At 35.0% G+C, this 18,917-nt stretch overlaps 1 protein-coding gene across 1 annotated transcript in view; it reads right to left on the reverse strand.

The window, feature by feature from the left end:
- LOC145973681 (uncharacterized) overlaps positions 1 to 18,603 on the reverse strand; it is a 204,302-nt gene extending 185,699 nt beyond the window's left edge. Inside the window, exons 1-2 of the mRNA XM_083103219.1 lie at positions 17,717 to 18,603; positions 16,227 to 16,332 (exon numbers count right to left, since the gene is read on the reverse strand). The gene's annotated coding sequence lies outside the window, so the exon portion shown is untranslated. The remainder of the gene's footprint in view (positions 1 to 16,226; positions 16,333 to 17,716) is intronic.
- Positions 18,604 to 18,917: the final 314 nt, after the last annotated feature.

Below are 18,917 nucleotides of genomic sequence, written 5' to 3' on the forward strand. Positions count from 1 at the left end.
GTTATTATTACTAGGCGCAGTCGGTTTTGTTGGCGATTTCGCTAAAAGCCCTTTATAGCGCATATGGAGATTGCAAGAAGATCAGATCCCGGAAAACGTGATCATCCACCGACTACAGTCTCATGCATATTGCAAACTGCACTCGTCCGTCAGCTTGGAGAGCTCACTTTTGGCACTGTTGTATTCCGACTGCCACGTAACTTGCATCACGTGATTGCGCTCTGTGTATGCAGTCTCGGATGGCTGCTTAAGAGAATAGAACGCCATCCGGAAATCTAAAGTGCCGCTTGCAAATGATAAATTTTGATACTAGTGCAACTATGCATAGAGAAATTGATGTAAGTGTTATGAGATTGTATCTCTTGTCCAACACATGACAATTGATTATTTCCCAACATATTGCATTGAGAGAAATGTGTAATTTTAATGTTATTAAATATCCTCCTTTCCTAAACTTTAAAATTTAAATTTGGCTTCTCTCCCATTTTAGACTGTTAAATTGAAACTTGAATTCATAAATCTATATGTGGCTTTGTTACGACTTATGATATAAGTTAAACACGGAATTTAATACCAATGATAACTTAATTAAATAGTTTTAATTATTGTCATGATAAAACTTATCACGGCACATTCGCTTTAGATTATCGTATCGTACGTATATATATTTGTTTAAATTCGCCAAATAATGTTTCAACGACGAGAACACAAATTCATCGATTCGTAGAATAATCCCTTCCTTCCTCCAATTTCTCGAAGCCATTTTCGCGTCTCTTCTACAGTTTCGGCGGCGATCATAAATTTTTGGCCAAATGGCATTCTTTAGGGCTGCGCCGACCGTTTTTTTCGATATCTTGAAAAATGTCGACCGCGAACAGCGAATTTACGGAAAACGCCGACGTCGTCGAAGAGGCCAAAAAATGGCTCGCTTCCTTTATGGGTGAGATGGGAATTTCGTCGCGGAATGCACACACTCTTCCCTGTGAGTGACATTTTGAATTAAGAGAGATAGCGCGAATTATTCGCGCAATTATTCCTCGAGTAGAGAATATCAGACGATAATTATCACCATAAATCTGTACTTTTTAAAATAATAAAGGTAAAATAATCGAGGTTACCGTCACCGATATAAGAATATCGCTCGCGGCACGAACTCATTCCTTTTATTTATGATATTAACGTTACATGAACGCAAAGTTACGAGAATCACAAAAATTCATTCGCTTTAAACGCGATACGGTGTAATAAATCCCCCTCTTTATATCGCACCATATTGATCGTCATTACAGCCGTTTAAAATTCAAGCTATGCAGCGAAAACGTATAATAGAGTAATATATCATAAGCGGCGCAACGTTTTCACAAAAATATGAGAAACGCATGCTATGTTATATCCTCCGGCATAATGTAACGTAACACTATTACCGTGTCCTGTCACATGAGCCAAACTGCACCATCGAATTTGTAATACGATAGAGAGCAATTAATCGTTGGATTATGCAACAGATTGTTTTCCAACTAGGCAAGAAAATTATTGATTTAAATCGCTCCTATTAGCGAAGGTATGTTATTTTTGCATTTGTTAAAACGATGAATTATTACGCGATTATTTTACAGTGAATAATAGTATTCGGTTAAAACCTCGAATATCTATATCGATACCTCGAATTTCTAAAGTCGCGCACCATTTTATCCCTCATGTTCCAAACATATATTTAATGCTGCAATGCTTATTTACGCATAAGCCAATAATTGCAAGATTTATCACTTGTCACTTGCGAAATACATTTATGTATAACGCTAATGATGGAAAAAAATTGTTCATCAGAAATACAGCGTAAAAAATCACATGCGTAACGAGTTGGCGTTTGCCTGGAATTTGCTCGAGACTTGCTGGGAATTGCATTTCCATGACGAGGAAGACGGACTTTACGCCATTCACGTTCTCGGTTTTCGCTCCGACATAATTCGTCAGAGCCGCGCTGTGACGTACGGCCGCTCGGAATCGTCCAAACTTTTGCATAGTTAACCGTAAATACTTCGCCGAGCGCCTCCCAAAGATCGCCCGGACGCCTCTTATCCCCGTCACGTTCCGCGCGTAGATTTCACGCTCTCGCGACATCACGCGCCGAAAAATCGCCGGGAGCGTTAACCGCTCGTTTCCTTGGCTCGTAGCTCGCAAAATCCGCCTGACCCGGATTCCGGATCCGCGCATAAAGCAAAGTTTATCCCGTTCGTCCGTTCGCGGATAAGTGACGGCTGAAAGAGCGTCGGAAAATTCACCGCGTAATCACGGAAAAGCGCAATGCGTGTCCCTGTCACGTCGACGGGAAAATAGATTGCACGAATGCGAATGTCAAAAATGTTGCGCTTGAGAATTTTTAATCTCGTTCTCACAGCTACGTCGTCCTCTTAAGCTTGCGGGATCCATTTAAAATCTCGACTTGTGATATGAAACGTAATAATTTTAAGAATCCCGTTTGCACGCTCGGAATAGTTTTCATCAAGAGTAATGAACACTGAATAAAAATCTCCGTTTACAACGCTAAATGATAATAATAATGTAATAAATATTTAAATACAGCTACTCTCAATGACATTTTAAACAGCATAACTGCTACAAGTTTATGATTGCATAAGCGATTCCGGAATCTCAAAATTCTTTCCTCCCTCTGTTCTCTCTTTTTTCCCATTTTTGCAATTCTGTTTTTGAGAAAATTTTGTGTAAGAAGAGGATAAGTTATATTCGAATCTTGGAACGTCCTCTAAATTAACTGCGCGAAGTATCTAATAAAACAGTCGACCTTATCGTCGAGAGGGATGCAGGTGGTGTTGCTGGACTGATGTGTCTTACGGCATTTTAGTGCAACAGATGTACGGATCGAACGGAGCAAGCGCCGGTCTACCAATGGGCATGACCACGCTGAAGGGCACAACCGGCACTCTGGGACCCCTGGGGAATTACGGCTCGGGGATTGCGCCCGGAGTAATGGGGGCCACGACCCTGCCACGGCCGGGAAACTGGCTGCGCCCTGCGGGCCTCAGGCTCGGGCACAGCGCGGCCCGGGTCCGCCTCTACTGCCAGGCAAAGTGAGGAGCCATGGTTCCGACAGGTGAGACATTTTCCGTGTCACTTTTTTCGAAGATACCTTTCTTTTTTTTTGTTTTTTTTTTCCTTTTCAAAAATGTAGTTAACTTTTGTAATTTTTTAAATTGCATCCGCGTAATATTCTCCGGAATATTTGGAGCAAAAATAATATTTTGTTTGACGTACGAAATTTTGGAGTAAAGGATGATAATATAATTATCAAAAAAAGGCGAAAAAATACAATTTAAAATATTTTATTAAATATGACACTCAAAAAATATATTTTAAATATATTGTTAAACTTCTAATATTTTATATATCTTTAAAAAAGAAATCCTGACAGTTTCTTTTAAATATAAAAGTTCTTAAAGTATATACATATATAGTCTCTTAAAATATTAACAATATATGTCGACGACAATTTGTAATCGTAATAAAATGAATGAACTCTGGGTACTTATTATATTGGGTAGAAAAGAGCAGGTCGTAATTTCTTTTATAGAACAGTAAAAAGACTTTCGATTCTATCTGTTCTATATTATATATAGATGTATATAAAAAATGTCGAATGCCACGAGATGTTCGATCATGGTCATAGACTGTTTTTGTAACGTTTAGGATCGAGAGAAGTCGAAGAATGCATACGCTTTTCCTGCAAAAACGATAAATTAACCAATCGAAAAAGGATCGAATTCATTTTCGCTTTATATATCATTACTAGACCCAGGAGAGCTGTTACTCTTTCGTCATAAATTTAAATTATGAAAAGATCATCGCGTAAAACTCAAGAGATATAGAGAATTTTGAGTTATAAATGTTAATCGCGCAGATTAACAGACGAATCTATTATAAATTTAATATGCTCTCCTATTATCAAGAAAGATCCTCGCGAGAATTATTTGATGTAAAAAAAATCTATCAGATGTTGAAACGGATACGAGACGCTCATAAAATGTTCTTTTGCTTCTTTCGCGAATAAAAAAATTAAGCAACATGCAATTATTTGATTTAAGACTGAGAAAAATTTTACTTTAATTTTTATGAAATTTATCAATATTATGTTTGCACTGCGACATATTTTTGAATAAGAGTTACACAGAAAGGCGCATTATTTAATCGTTATCTGCGATTTGAATACGCTGTTAATTGAAACGCATCCTTTCTTTTATCTTTCAGTGACATCTCCTCCAGCCAGAAAGACGAGTGGTTTGTGTAGGTGAGTTAAAAATTGCATCCGACGATCACACCGCGATTCTGTCATTGCTTTCTCTTTGAAACGTAAGCGTAACTTGTGCTCGGTGCTTGAAACTTTGAAAATTTCAATTACAAAGAGCGTGGACATTACCAACCATTGTCCCGACAAGGTCATCCGCCTCGGGCTGAGAACATTTTTATTTTATTCGAATATCAAAGATGCTTCGCTTTTCAAAGCACAATTACAATTACGAGGCAATCAAGCTTGAAAATTCTGTGAATGTCAACATTCAAAAAATGATGTTTGCGAACGATATCGATATATCGGCTGTTTATTTAGCTTTATTTTACCACATTTATCATACCACATTATGCCGCTACGCGGCTACTCTGAATAATTTCATTCCACATTATTATTACAGCATGGCGATTGTGCTTCGCTGTTTATGAAAGCGATTATGAAAAGCTAAACTTTGCATAATAGGGAAATGAAAACATTTCGTCACAGATGCGCGATACTTGGGGGAAAACTAAAGTTTATCAGCTTCTAAAGCTTACTCTTTAATAAAGTAAATTCCATTATACGCACAAACGCACAAAATAATCGCGAGATTCAAATTACAGATTTCTAAAGATTGTTTTGAAATATTCCAGTAACGTTAAATATTGTGCGTATTATAATTATTATACCTAAAAGCATAAAAGCTACTATTCTGCTTTTATGCAAACGTAACAATTATGAACGTAAATTCTAATATATGAAAAATGTAATAATATTCGTAGAGCTGGAATATTGCAAAATGAAATGCTTCATATTTGCGTAAGAAAATAACATTCATTCTGCAGTCGCTTAATTTTTATCAATCGTTGCAAACAAGTCCAATAGCATGCACGTTCAAATATTACACGCGTTTAAATATTATCCGTTTCAATATTTCCTTTTGAAAGTGGGCAACGTCAGAAGCGCTTATAAAATATACTCTGGTATCACGCGTTTACCGCTAAATTTAATTTTAAGTTTCTATGCAAACTCTCAAAGTAAATATATAATATTATTTCGTTAAAATTTTCAAATGGATCAACGTAACGAAAACAATGCGATATATTAGAATCAGTTTCATCAACTTTACTCTCGTAATTTTTTTTGAATTTTTCATTTCTTTTATTTATGAAAAATTTAGATAGAGAAAAATAGAGAAAAATTTAGGATAAATTAATTATTTTTAAATTTTCACCGAGACGTCGACAAAATCACAATGATAAGTCGAGCAACTCGCATAATCGAATTCGCTTTTGTGTGTGATAGAGGCAGGCCTGGACCAGAGCCCGCAGGGTGGATCGGAGCGGTGGTGCCCTCACCGCCCTTGGACGGGGCGACGCCAGACGTCGAATCGTCCCTTACTGAGATATCAGTCGTGTGTTATCGGCGTACATCGACCCGCAAACAACGCAATTCCCAACCACCTTCCGTCTTCCCTTAAATCGTCATGGAATCGCATCGGAAGTAAAAGACAAGAGCAGCGGAAGATGCGGATAAATATGAATTTTACCACGGGCGACAACCGTCTGAATCTTCACGAAATTTTATATTTTCCCGAAAGAAATAATTCCGTAACAAAAATGCAAAACGCGAATTCTTAAACGCGATAGACGTGCGATTACAGAAATAAACGGAAATAGCTAAAGCGAAAGCAGAATTGCAAGTCGAGATTCGCGAGATTTGTTTGCATCGCTAATCGAGCTATTAACGAAACGAGCGCTATTTCCGAAATTCGCTCGGGACGATACATGCAAATGTTTACGAGGGGAAGAGCGGGGTGGCAGGGGGAGTGGCGTCGACGTAATGCGAGATCCGAACACGGGATCCGAGATCATTGGACAAAAATTAATTGCAAGCAGCGTGAGTGTGCGTGAGTGTGCGAATGCGACAGAACCGGAGTCACAAATACACGTATGGGGCAAAAACGTGAGAGAGAGAGAGAGAGAGAGAGAAAGAGAGAGACGGGATTCGATCTCGTGGTGCACGTGTGCGCAATGAGTTTTCGTTACGTAGCCTAGTCACGTAAGCTAGGTGTTTCTCGGTGTGTACTCTGTGAAGCAGTAGAGAGAGAAGAACGCCGTTTTAGTCGTACGAAAAGCATATCCGTTGTTCACGGTAACGATTTTCGCGCGGGGGCGTCTTTATATCTCCTACCGACTCGACTTCTATTGCAACTGATAACGTATCGCCGTTCGATCGATTCATCAAATACACAGATAAATTGACGTGAAGCGAATCTTATTGTTAGTAGCTCGACACTTATGTTTGTGTAAGTTTTATCGCGAGAAAATAACATAAATAAAATGAAAATAAAATATAATATAATATTTAACTACCGAAACAATTATGTTGGGAAAAATGTATATGGATTTTTCAAGGAAAATTATATATTAAATTATACGCACAATATTTTAGCCGGTAATGCAATATGTAAAGTGATCTAGCGATTTTCATTTTAAAATATTGGATATTGCGTGATTAAAAATACATGCAGGGTTACTACTGAAATGTTGCATGGAAAATCGTTACCGTGAGATCATTATGTACATGCGCGCGAGTATCTGAGGCAAAAGCATGCTTGAGATGCGTTAGTGCGTGCGCATTGGCCGACAGAACTATAACAAGAAATTGCAATTCGTCTCGTCGAAACCGTTTGCGAGGACAACTCGCTCTTCTTTTTAAAATTAACAAAACAGCCAAATTTAAATTCTCAATAGACACGACTATTGGATACATCTTTTTAAGATTCTTTAAATATTTAAAGCAAAAAAAAATTATTAATCAAATAAAACAATTTTAACAACATTGCTCTTGACAAAAAGCACTTTAAATGTTATTTTCTAGGGGGTCAGTGTCCTGCTTAATTCAATAAAGGGTTTTACGAGGCGCCCTATGTTTGAGAGCACTCTGATGTTGCATTCGCGCCGTGAATATCTTTATAGATATCATAAACCGAGAGAGATCCTATCCTCTTACGGCGACTATACCGGTGCCTCGTGTGGTTTTTTACGAGGACAATTATTCTCCTCCCCCGCTTCCGCGTCGGCAAAGCGCGAGCACAAAGCGAAAGGATACTTCGCGGGCGTGTATCTGTAATATACTTGTATCTACCATTAGCCGTTCAGCTTTGTGCCGTCTCCATAGATTACGAATGCGAAAAAGGAAGAGCATATACATATGTAGAAGTTATAACGGTGAGAGCGAAGTGAAGGAGGAAGAGAGAGAGAGAATTTATCATTAATATATTATATATATGAAAAGTTTTAGTTTCTCGCGACTCCAGCGTAAAAGTGGCAGTGAAACGACAGGATAACCAGTCGATTTACCACGCTCGAGCATAAAAATAAGATGATAAGCTTTGTTCGAGCAACAATTGCGATTGTCAAATAATGACCTCGAACCTTCGCGTTAAAGCAGGACGGTTAGTTTTGGTTGTGATCTGGAGACATTCTCAGGATAGCAATTAAAAGGCATCTGCAGAATGTCTCGAAAAATTACGCTCCTCGAAGTTAAAGCGCAAATTTATCATTTCCAAGTCACTTGGCAATATTTATTCGAGCTTGATCACGACCAATAATATCTGCGTGCAAGAGAGAAATTAGATAGTACCGCCAGTACCGTTTCATACTTCGACAGACATATCCAAAACACATGTCACCGATTTCACACTATGATGAGACATCGAAGATATCTTCATTTTCACTGAATCGCCAAGTAGCCTTTGTATAGCTTCTGTGAATCGCGCGCAATATAATATACTCGATCGGCACGCGCTATTCGATTGAGACTTTCACGGATCGAACCGATGGATTGTAAATCAGAAGAGTGCGATTGGTCAACGTTCCTCGTTACCAACATCATTCCGTAGATCGCGACATATTTTCCACATATTCGCCCTTTTCAGCTCAAACCAGGTGCTATCGTTGATCGGATAGCATTATTAAACAATTTTAAAATTATTAATATTCGTCAAATAATAGAGAGAATGCAACCAATAATATCAATAATGACGTTAGCGCAGTTCAAATTATTAAATAATAATGATAAATGATTAATATATGTTCAAATTTTTTAATAAACCACAATAGTATAATGTATCTTGTAACAATTGAGCTGAAATGGGTTGAGGAAAATGTAGCTTGTTTGAGGCTAAAGAGTAGAAGAGTGTGTCTGTCTGTATGTAAGATCATGTAGAGTTGATTTAAATTTGATCTAAAATAGAGAACGAACGAATGATAGTACACGTGCGAGTGAAAAAATCAGAGAGAAAGAAAAAAGAGAGAGAATGCGAAGAACGGAAAGGGATTCACACGATTAATACTACTGAATATACTCTTACTCTGAGTATACTATTTTTTTCGCGTTTTTTCCTAATGATACTTTCATATAGATAGCTGTTACTCTATCTGTATTTGAAATATAAACAGTAAAACAAAATGTCGATTGATGAAAAGATTGATTTTTCCGAGATCGTGTGAAACTCTGCGAACGCGAATAGACGAATTTCGCGATCCTTTGTGGTTCAAGCGCCATAATTAGGATAAGCGAGTAGATAAAAAATTCCGATTGTCGGATTCGGACACACGGAAGCTAGCTAAACTGCCATGATCAGGACAGTGAAAGAGGAAATGTATGAGATGTTAGCGGAATTTAAGTCTGGAGGAGAGCACGTGCTATAGTGTTAATTTAACAGCTCACCCTGAGAGTTGTTAGATATTCGTCAACACTTATTAATGACGATTAAAATCTCTAGAATAATTAAAAGATTTTTAGATCTTTGGATTCACTTTTTTCTTTTTTTCAATATATCAATTAAAGTCAATAACATTTTTTAAAATCTTCTACTAATCTTTTATTTAATTACGCTGCACGCGACATCAATGGAAGTGTATTTTTCAATGAACAAAAGCAGCAGAAATTCTTAACACATGTATTAGTGAAATTTGACAACTGTTTGTGAAGATGTTTCTTTGACCAAAATATTTCTTCAAGAAATTATAAATGTACGTAATCAAGTCATCGTATTTGACGCAACAAAGCAAAAGAAATCGGCGTATTATCGCATCGAAATGTCTCATCTTGCGTCTCATACGTAACGTTTATACATATGCGATTAATATAAATGATTACACTTTAATACATCTCCGATAACATACTGCATAGCATTCTCCGATCGCGAGATATGAAACGAGATGCCCAAGAAATGAAAAAATGGTCGGACTATGATCAAACAATCAAAATATCTAAAATTCTCTGTCCAACAAACATATCTTTTTATTTCTTGCGTAAAATGTTTTTGTGAAACATATCTTTATATCACACCAGGATATAATAATCCTGGGATTATCATGAAAAATTTTAGATGTATTTAATTTCAAATCAATGCAATAGCAAATGTCGACTTCAGAAACAAACAATAATTTAATACTTGTATGCATATCAAATTAATACCATATCGTAAGCTGCATATCTAAGAAATGTATAAATTGTGTTTGGATTGTCAATTTTAATTCATTCATTATATATCATATGTCGAAACCTTTTAAACGACTTATAACTCAACGGATTAGTCAAGCTGCGTCGATTCGTTGGAACGCGTTTATACCGTGTGTACTTTCAAACTCAATGTACGTATACCTGATAGAGGCAATTAAAGAGTTAAGCTAAAAGCGGAGCAATTTTGGGAGTGTCCACACACATAATACTCGTCTTCTAACAATTTAGAAAATATGAGGAAAATCTAGTAGTGAAATTTCGCGTTAAAAATATGTATAGGATAAAGTGACTATATTATATGTAACTTGTTACATTCGTCGTGCGATATTTCATGAAACATTCTGCGAAATGGAATAGAATCTTCTTTAATAAATATATATATTTCTATTAATGCAGGGTGTGTCAGAGAAAACATATATACTATGTATAATATATAATGCAGATAGAGACATGAACTTTTAATTAATTTTCAAATTTTTATATACATGCCATATTATAGATAGTAAAAAATCATTTGTAACCTTTCTCTTCTGTTTCTAATCGTGACTTTGAAGAGACTTGAGAGCACCCTGCATTAGGACTTGTTCATACTAAAAAAAAAATTTATCGCATGTACTAAACGAGTTCTTCGTTTATTAGATCTCCAAGCTCGTTTTAGCGCAAAAATTTATCAATTAAAAATTCATAAAATGAAAATATAGAATATGTCGCAGTGCGCTTGTATTTCTTGAAAGTTTAGAAAACTTAGATAAATCTATACAATATAGGCAGATGTTGAAAAGACAGAGGAATTTACGAACGAGCGTATGGTGTGATTGTGCCCTTAGGAATTAGCGATAATAATAGCGATAGTGGGGTAGGGAATAACGAGAAACAAGATGAAAATCTCTCAGGTAGGATCAGGCAATGCATTTTTATTTCTACAAGTTTTCACCATTATTAATTATTTCAACTATTTCAAAAGAAAAATTATATTATTTAGAATATTTAAAAAAAACACAATTAAAATAAATTTAACTGAATATTATATATTAAATTTATAATAAATGATGCGAGTGGAATTATAAATTTTACATATTTTGTTAAATTTATAATTCCACTCGCATCATTTATTATAAATTTATATAATATCCAGTTAAATTTATTTTACTTGTGTTTTGCAATTTTTTTAAATATTCTAAATAATATAGTTTTTCTTTTAATTCTGTTATCGATCGAAGAGAAACTACTTTGGAGTAACTTTGCAAAATACAATTATCCAACGATACAGAACACACACGTGTAAAATGACGATAAAGAAGGTTTCTGTCAATCGAAATCTGGTAAACAAGTAATCTGCTCCACACGCGTGAAAGCCAGTTTTACACGATGTATCTTTATTTCGATTATATGAAAAATTAAAAAAAAAAGTATCGTTGCTCTAATAGATGACATTCAATATAAAAATATGAGTTATTTTGGACTGTTAAGGCTGCTATAATAATATCAAAATTAAATTTATATTTATTAAATTATATTTATTAATTAATAAATTAATAAATATGACTTTACAGCCTAATATTTCGTGAAAAATTCAATTTATGCATCGTCAGATCCTTTCGAGAAATAGATGACTCGATTTCACTCTTCAATAAAATCTTTCGAATGTTGTATCTGAAACAGAACGATCGAGACGATCGAGCTGGCGCGATGAAATCATGATAAAAAATGATCCAAGCTAGTGATGAGTAGTTAGTACGAAGGGAGTATTTTCACGAGCGCGGTAAAATGTTTATGTCCTAAGGCAAGAAAAATGTAAGCCGACAATAATAAACCACTTTAGACACGATTTATGTCAGTGACAGGCGAACGCCTGCAAAAATAGAACCATCGAACAGAATTCATCTCAGCATCATTACGGTCATTACGATCGCCATTAAAAACATGGAAATACTCCCATCAAAAGAATCTTCAGCATAGCATTCCTATATTCTTTGCCGCATTAAGGGCTTATCAATCTTAAATAAAATTTCGATTCTCTCTTGTTTAAATCTCTCGATACTCACAAACTTTATGTTAAATAATAATAAGATTTATTCGTAGATTAACTTTTCATTATTTTATATTAAATAATTGACTGTAAATTACGAAAAAAATTAAGAGCGTGACAGGAATATAAAAACGCACTGTAAGTATTATATTTCTTGAGATCGCGACATGATTGACATGAAGAAAGTATGAAGAAATTCTTTAAAGACTTGATAAATAAATCTGGCTATATAAGGATAATTTAAATTGCTAACGTTATTGCTAAACATTTTATTCGCTTTATATACCTGATGTAAATTAAACTTAAACAATAATAAACAAACGGAACAAATGCAAATGGAAAAAATCTCAGCTCCATTTGAGAGGGGTTGTTTTTGGACATAGTATATCGTTCACTATTCATTATAATAGTCGTGCACGTCATCGTATCTTCATCACCGAGAACATCGACCATCGAGATCATCGTACATGTAATACGATATCATAGTGTTCGTATTTATAACTGGACGTTCCACTTTCGAAGTTGATCGAACGCTAGATTGATCGGGAAATAGTATTCCTTATTTATTAATAAAAGCTCTTACCGTTAAATAATCATCGGAATAACTCTTAATAGTATGTAATTTACTCGGATAAAAATTAATAAAATTGCATATATATTACATATTTAATAATGTGGCTTTTAGAAGATTTATGATATTTTGCATTTAGCTGTAAAGTGCTACATGTTAGATGTTGCTGGTTAAACTTTACCATTTTGCAGTAATATATATTAATATATAATATACATTTTTTGCAGTAATATATTTTCGTAAAAAATGCTTCAAAGATAAGTACGATTATTTTATTAGAGAGGCAAAGAAAAAAAAAGAGATGGGATCAAAACTTGCGCCCGCGACTTCGAAAGTATGGAGCACGACGTAACAATAAGTAATGGGAAACAATACAATAATTTTTCATACAGTTTTTACTTTTTACTACTATGATTACGTATCTGTATAATCTTATTCTTACCGTATACTGTATATTTAACCGCGACGCGTATCAAATGATGCATTCTCCGACACGTATTAACAATGTCGCAAAAATTGCAAATCAATTCTACAGGATTCACAGTAAATTTTATATCAACGATAAAATTTATTCCATAAATATACAAATTCTTAAAAATTTATTTCGCGCAATCACGGATTCACTAAGCAATTTAATAAATCACGGAAACGAGAATCTAAAGATGCGTATGTATTCAAATCTCCGAGATATATGGAATCCGGGGAATTCAAGGTGAAAAAAGATTCGCGTCTTGGAATTGCATCAAGAGAATTCAAATATTTATCAAGGATCGAAGACTCGAAAAAAATTTTCCCATCACGTCGATTTATTTGAAAATTCTCAGCGATGTCCGAAGAAAAGATATGACTTGCACATTGACTATTAAACATTTTTACTTAAATAAAATTAATTGTTCACATGTGAGTCCTGTGGGGTCCAGTTTTTGCGGCAATCTGTACTCTACACGCGTACCGACGTTATATACTACGCTCTATAGTTTGTATCTCTATAGCAGTTGCCGAGGATTCGACTCGATTATAATATTAGCACGAAATAAGTAAGCCCGCGTGTCTGCTGTGCGTATGTTACGTGTGCATCTACGTATGCAATTCAAGAGAATGAAAGAGAGAAAGAGAGAGAGGGAGGGAGAAAGGGAGAGAACGAGGACTCGCTTGTGTGTTTATCTCAAGAGCGATTCGCAATCGAGTATAATACGAGAGAGAAATATTATTTCCTGATACTATGAAGAGAAACGGCGATAAGCTTTGCGGATTTTACGAGAGTCTCACGAGATCCCGAGCTACAGATGCGAACAAGAAGAATACCGTCTTCATGGATAAGGTTCGCCACTCTGTATGGCTTACATGCTTTCAATGTGAACCATTCGTAAGCTAGATTTCGATGCAGAAAAGAGCGTACAATTGAATAAAGGACAATGAAGGAAACGAATAATCGCGCTGCGATCACTGCGCGTTCTGAATATTACACATGAGATTGATCACGAAGCAAAACTTGATAAAGTACAAATCTGTAGACAAACGTCGAATTTTCATTTTATTATTTAACATTAATAATACGTCGTTTCTTATTTGTGTGCCGCGCAAAAGAATTTTTATTTTAATTTTTTATATTAATTTTTTCATTTCTAATTTTCATTTTATGGTATTTTATGGTTTTTACCTTCTCCACGTATTCATTGATCTCAATCTCTTTCGTGAATATCGTGATTAATTTATATGTATCTATCATGTAATACAAATGTGCGAAAAAATTATTTTCTTTATATTTATTTTCTATTTATATTTCTTTTGTAAATCTGGGTGACAGATGAATTCACGAGAGCTTATTGCGCGCAGGATCGTAGCAGGTATGCGATATCGCAAGGATTGTCTAACGAACCTTCCATTTGTCGTTGCACGGAGTGATATCACATGTAAAGTACAAGCGCTCTTATACAGATCGCCGTTAATGGAACGAGAGACCGATGAAAAGTGCCGGAAGAGAAGTTAGAGTTGACTGAGCGACGTCTAATAATAAGTATGCGTTACCGTTAACGTTATTTATTCGCCGTATCGATACCTGATCGCGCATATCACGTGACGTGTGTGACGAGAAATGGGGAAAAAGAGGGAAGAGAACTGTCGAAGGACTAGTCTCGCAAAAACCCACGTGCATCGTATATACACGGTACCACTTTCGTACGGTTTTTAACGTCCGCCAGATTACGTATTATCGAACGATTTTGCAATTGCGTAAAACGAACGAGTAGTACTCATCCGCAAACTCGACTGTCCGTCCCCCAGTTGGACGGGTCGACATTGCCAACGGTTTTTCAACGACTTCGTCCGAGTACTCGAATGCTTATTCGCGATTTTCCATCTTTCTGCTTCTCCCTACGCTTCGACTTCAAGTCTCGGGATATTTCATTTACCCGGTATTCTTGATTATTTTTTAAATTTATTTTCTATCGAAATATATACATGATGTATATTTCTAAGTACAAAAAGAATTTATGCAACATTTCATGATGCATAATGATAAGAACTCTTTTATCATTCGGTAAATTTACAATCTCATAAATAATACGAACATTAAAATATATCTGATTTTTTTAAGAAACATATATGATTTACATATATATGATTTTTTTTAGAAACTAAAATTGCATATAAAATTTTGATTTATTGTTTGAACTTTAATGCTCAAATTAAACTTTAATATTTTCTGACATATGTATCGCTCAATGAAAATTTAATCAAGTCTCACTTAAGTTATCGATCATGCAAGTGTTTTATGAAAAAAAAAATAGCAAAGAGCTTTTTAAAAAAATTCGTAAACAAATTGAGAGAGATAAAATTCATTTCAAGTTAACCTAGCGAAGATTTCTTAAAAAAACATGCTGTCACATGGGGAACGCGTGGAACGTGGAAATTCGCGCGAGCACATTAATACATATGTTAACTTGAGCGATGAAGCAATAGATAGACCGCTCGAGAATCGCGCGATCGCGATTGAGACGCATCCTGGCAGGTGGACTCCGATAGCGATAGCGAACTATTGTATAACGATTAGCGATAGCGCGAGCGGCCTCGATCATGTACCTTCGATCGATCGCGCGATCGAGCGGTTGAGTGAAATGACAATGAGAGAAAACAACCTCGAGCTGCTTGGTATAAAATAATTCAGCGCTTAAAAAGCCGAAAGAGAGGAACACTAATTATATCTCCGTAAAAATATCCTATAATATATTCAAAACAAAAAAAAAGATAACCAAAGCATTGTAACCTTCTAGAGGCAAGGAAGAAATAGAGAAGTACCTAATCTTGTATGATTTAGTTCGACCACTGATTTGTCCGTGTGTGTTCGTTATTGAAATATGTTTCTTTAGTAAAAAAAATTTAAAAATTTACACTCTCGTGTATGTTTGTGATTTTCCTCTATATTTAATGTTCCTCATTCCTTCTTGCGACTTTATAAGATAAAAATGAATGGCACAAGTTGCATCACATTTTATTATTTAAATATTGTTATATAAATTTCATATCGTATTTATTATTAAATTTTACATCATGTTGTTTATTTCCTCTTATTTAAATATGTTAATTATTTAAATATATTAAATCCAACTCTTGCAATATATCTAATATATATTTGTGTTCCTTACTTTGAAAAATTATATAATTTGATTCATAAAATTAAGATATATTGTTACAAAAGAAGAAAAATTTCAGACTATTTTTCACATTTATTTAATTTGACGAATATGATGCAACGACGCCATTACCAGATAAATAATTAATCGTGCAAATGCACATGTTTTTTCACTCACCAAATGATGCTCAACCGCTGCTGTTCTGGATCTGCTTGTTGTATCTGCTTTATTATTGTCCTGAATCACTATATTTACTGCAGTGCTGTGCTATCACCAACTGATTCTAGAAATATAATAAATAACAATTATTCATTACTTGAACAACATTTTCATGTATAAAATTAATGAAATTTATATATATGAATTATTATATATAAATTTATATATATGAATTTATAAAAATTAATGTATAATATTAATGAAATAATTTATTTTAATCTTCCAATTAATCTTATTCCTATTTTTTCTACTTAAAACGCATCAAAAAAAGAAATTCAAATAGAAGAACAAAAATATTTAGTAAAAGAAAGTTTAAAAAAAAATCAAAATATATAATATATGATACATATCTTATTTATCATGTAAAAAATATTTTTTATCGGTATTAAATATTGTATTTCATAAATCTTGTCAAATAGATGTCAAAATATTCTCGGGATTATGAGATCGATTTTTATCTCGATTATAAAATTGGTTTTTCGAGAGAACAAATCTCAAACTTTATCTATGTCGAAAATCAGGATAATTGATTTCATAGAAAATCTCGCTCGAGTAGTTCCATCTCGCTCGCTCCCGTTCAAACCAACACCAGCAAGATTTATGGGACAATTCGTAGAAGTAACCGAATCCGTGCTCCGGTTAAGATAACGGCGTACATCTCGAATATAATGAACGGATATCAGTGTACGTATTCGTGCGTGAACGCACTAATTTTTTCTTTTTCTAAATCGTGTAACGAAAAAAGATATTTATACACATTTTTAAGGGGATCCTAAAGTGACTTTTTTACCGATATAACATTATATTTCTTTTGTACCGAAATCTTTTTATTAATTGCACAGAATAGTAAATGCTTCTCCACGATTAAAGTACACACAGAAACAAACCGGGAACCTCCCGATTTTATGTTAAAAAACAAAAAAAATTGAAAAATTACAATTTTTTTATCGGCTTCTGTAACAATATTTGCTTTGTATGTATACAAAATAAGATAGGTCCCCGCTAGATATTGCACGAAGAAATATAAATAAACTTTTAGAAATTCGGTTTAGAAACCAAAATCTTTTTCATTATGCTTCTAAACTCATTTCTAAAAGTTTATTTATATTCCTTCGTGCAATATCTAGCGGGGACCTATCTTATTTTGTACATACAAACTGCAAAACTTTTATATTAAGCAAATATTGTTACGACTTTTTTACGATTTTCCAATTTTTTTTGGTTTTTAACATAAAATCGGGGGTTCCCGGTTTGTTTCTGTGTGTACTTTAATCGTGGAGAAGCATTTACTATTCTGTGCAATTAATAAAAAGATTTCGATACAAAAAGAAATATAATGTTATATCGGTAAAAGAGTCACTTTAGGATCCCCTTAAGCATGTTTAAAGACGTAATAATGCCAAATTCATATAATTAATTCATGTAATACAATAGATTGATGTACTCACCGAACTGTTTCACCAAAAGTTGCGTCTTCCGATCGAAATTCTGCTGCCGGTTCATCCTCAAGGATACTGACACACACTTGATAACGATGAATAACGAAAATTTAAATCCGCATTCCCGATATTTTAATCTGTCGCGACGCGGTATCGCACTTTACGAAGGAACGCGACTCGTTTTCACACATCACACCGTAATTAACACTCTCATGTCACATTCGACACTTTCGAAACCGAAGATTCAATCGGGAAGAATGCGAGAAGCGCGTCTCGGGGATGTTTAAAATCAGACGCGATGCAAACATGAATAGCCGAGTGACTACGAAGGTTGTGATAAAGGATGTTTGAATTATGACGCAAACGCGAGGAACGGAAATCACGTCGGAGTTTCGTACCTTCGTCGAGAGCCAATTAATATAGGACGATGGCCGGACACTTTACCGCGCGACCGATTTCACAAATGACGCGAAAAGCGCGAAGTGCGTCGTACTCGACGCGAAAATAAATATGGCGGCCCGAAGAGAGCCGAAGAGTTACGAGGCGAGCCGAGCAGGTGGCGCTACGTGAGTGACGTAGCAGGGAGAGAACGCTTGAATGTTATGACGTTTCGCGAAAGCAACGAGAAATAAAAACAAAGAAAGAAATAAGAAAACCAATGTCGTTTACCATAAAACTTTATACTTTCTCCGAAAATCGATTGATATCGTATATTATTGCTTGATATTTTATTCTCGAGATTTTATCGCACGATTAAATATTTGATCCTTCACGCGTTTAATTCTTCGCCAACACTCAACAAATACGCGTACGCGATTATTTTTACGTATCATATTGCAATTAACACATTATTACGATCGTTTGATTTCACGTTCAACTCTCCTGTGATTGTATTTGTGTACGATTCGATTATGAAAAATGCGAAAACTGCGGGAAACTTGACGGTCGGACCAGGCACGAAAATAAATATGGCGACCCGAAGAGAGCCGAAGAGTTACGAGGCGAGCCGAGCAGGCGGCGCTACGTGAGTGACGTAGCAGGGAGAGGACGCTTGAATGTTATGACGTTTCGCGAGAAATAAAAACGAAGAAAGAAATAAGAAAATCGATATCGTTTATCTCGAAACCTTATGCTTTCTCCGAAAATCGATTGATATCGTACGATTACCGCTCGCTATTTTATTCTCGAGATTTTATCGCACGATTAAATA

The sequence above is a fragment of the Camponotus vicinus genome, unplaced genomic scaffold (genome assembly GCF_025532165.1).
Source record: "Camponotus vicinus isolate PSW18456_S1 unplaced genomic scaffold, iyCamVici1.0 SCAF_6, whole genome shotgun sequence".
Lineage (NCBI taxonomy): Eukaryota > Metazoa > Arthropoda > Insecta > Hymenoptera > Formicidae > Camponotus > Camponotus vicinus.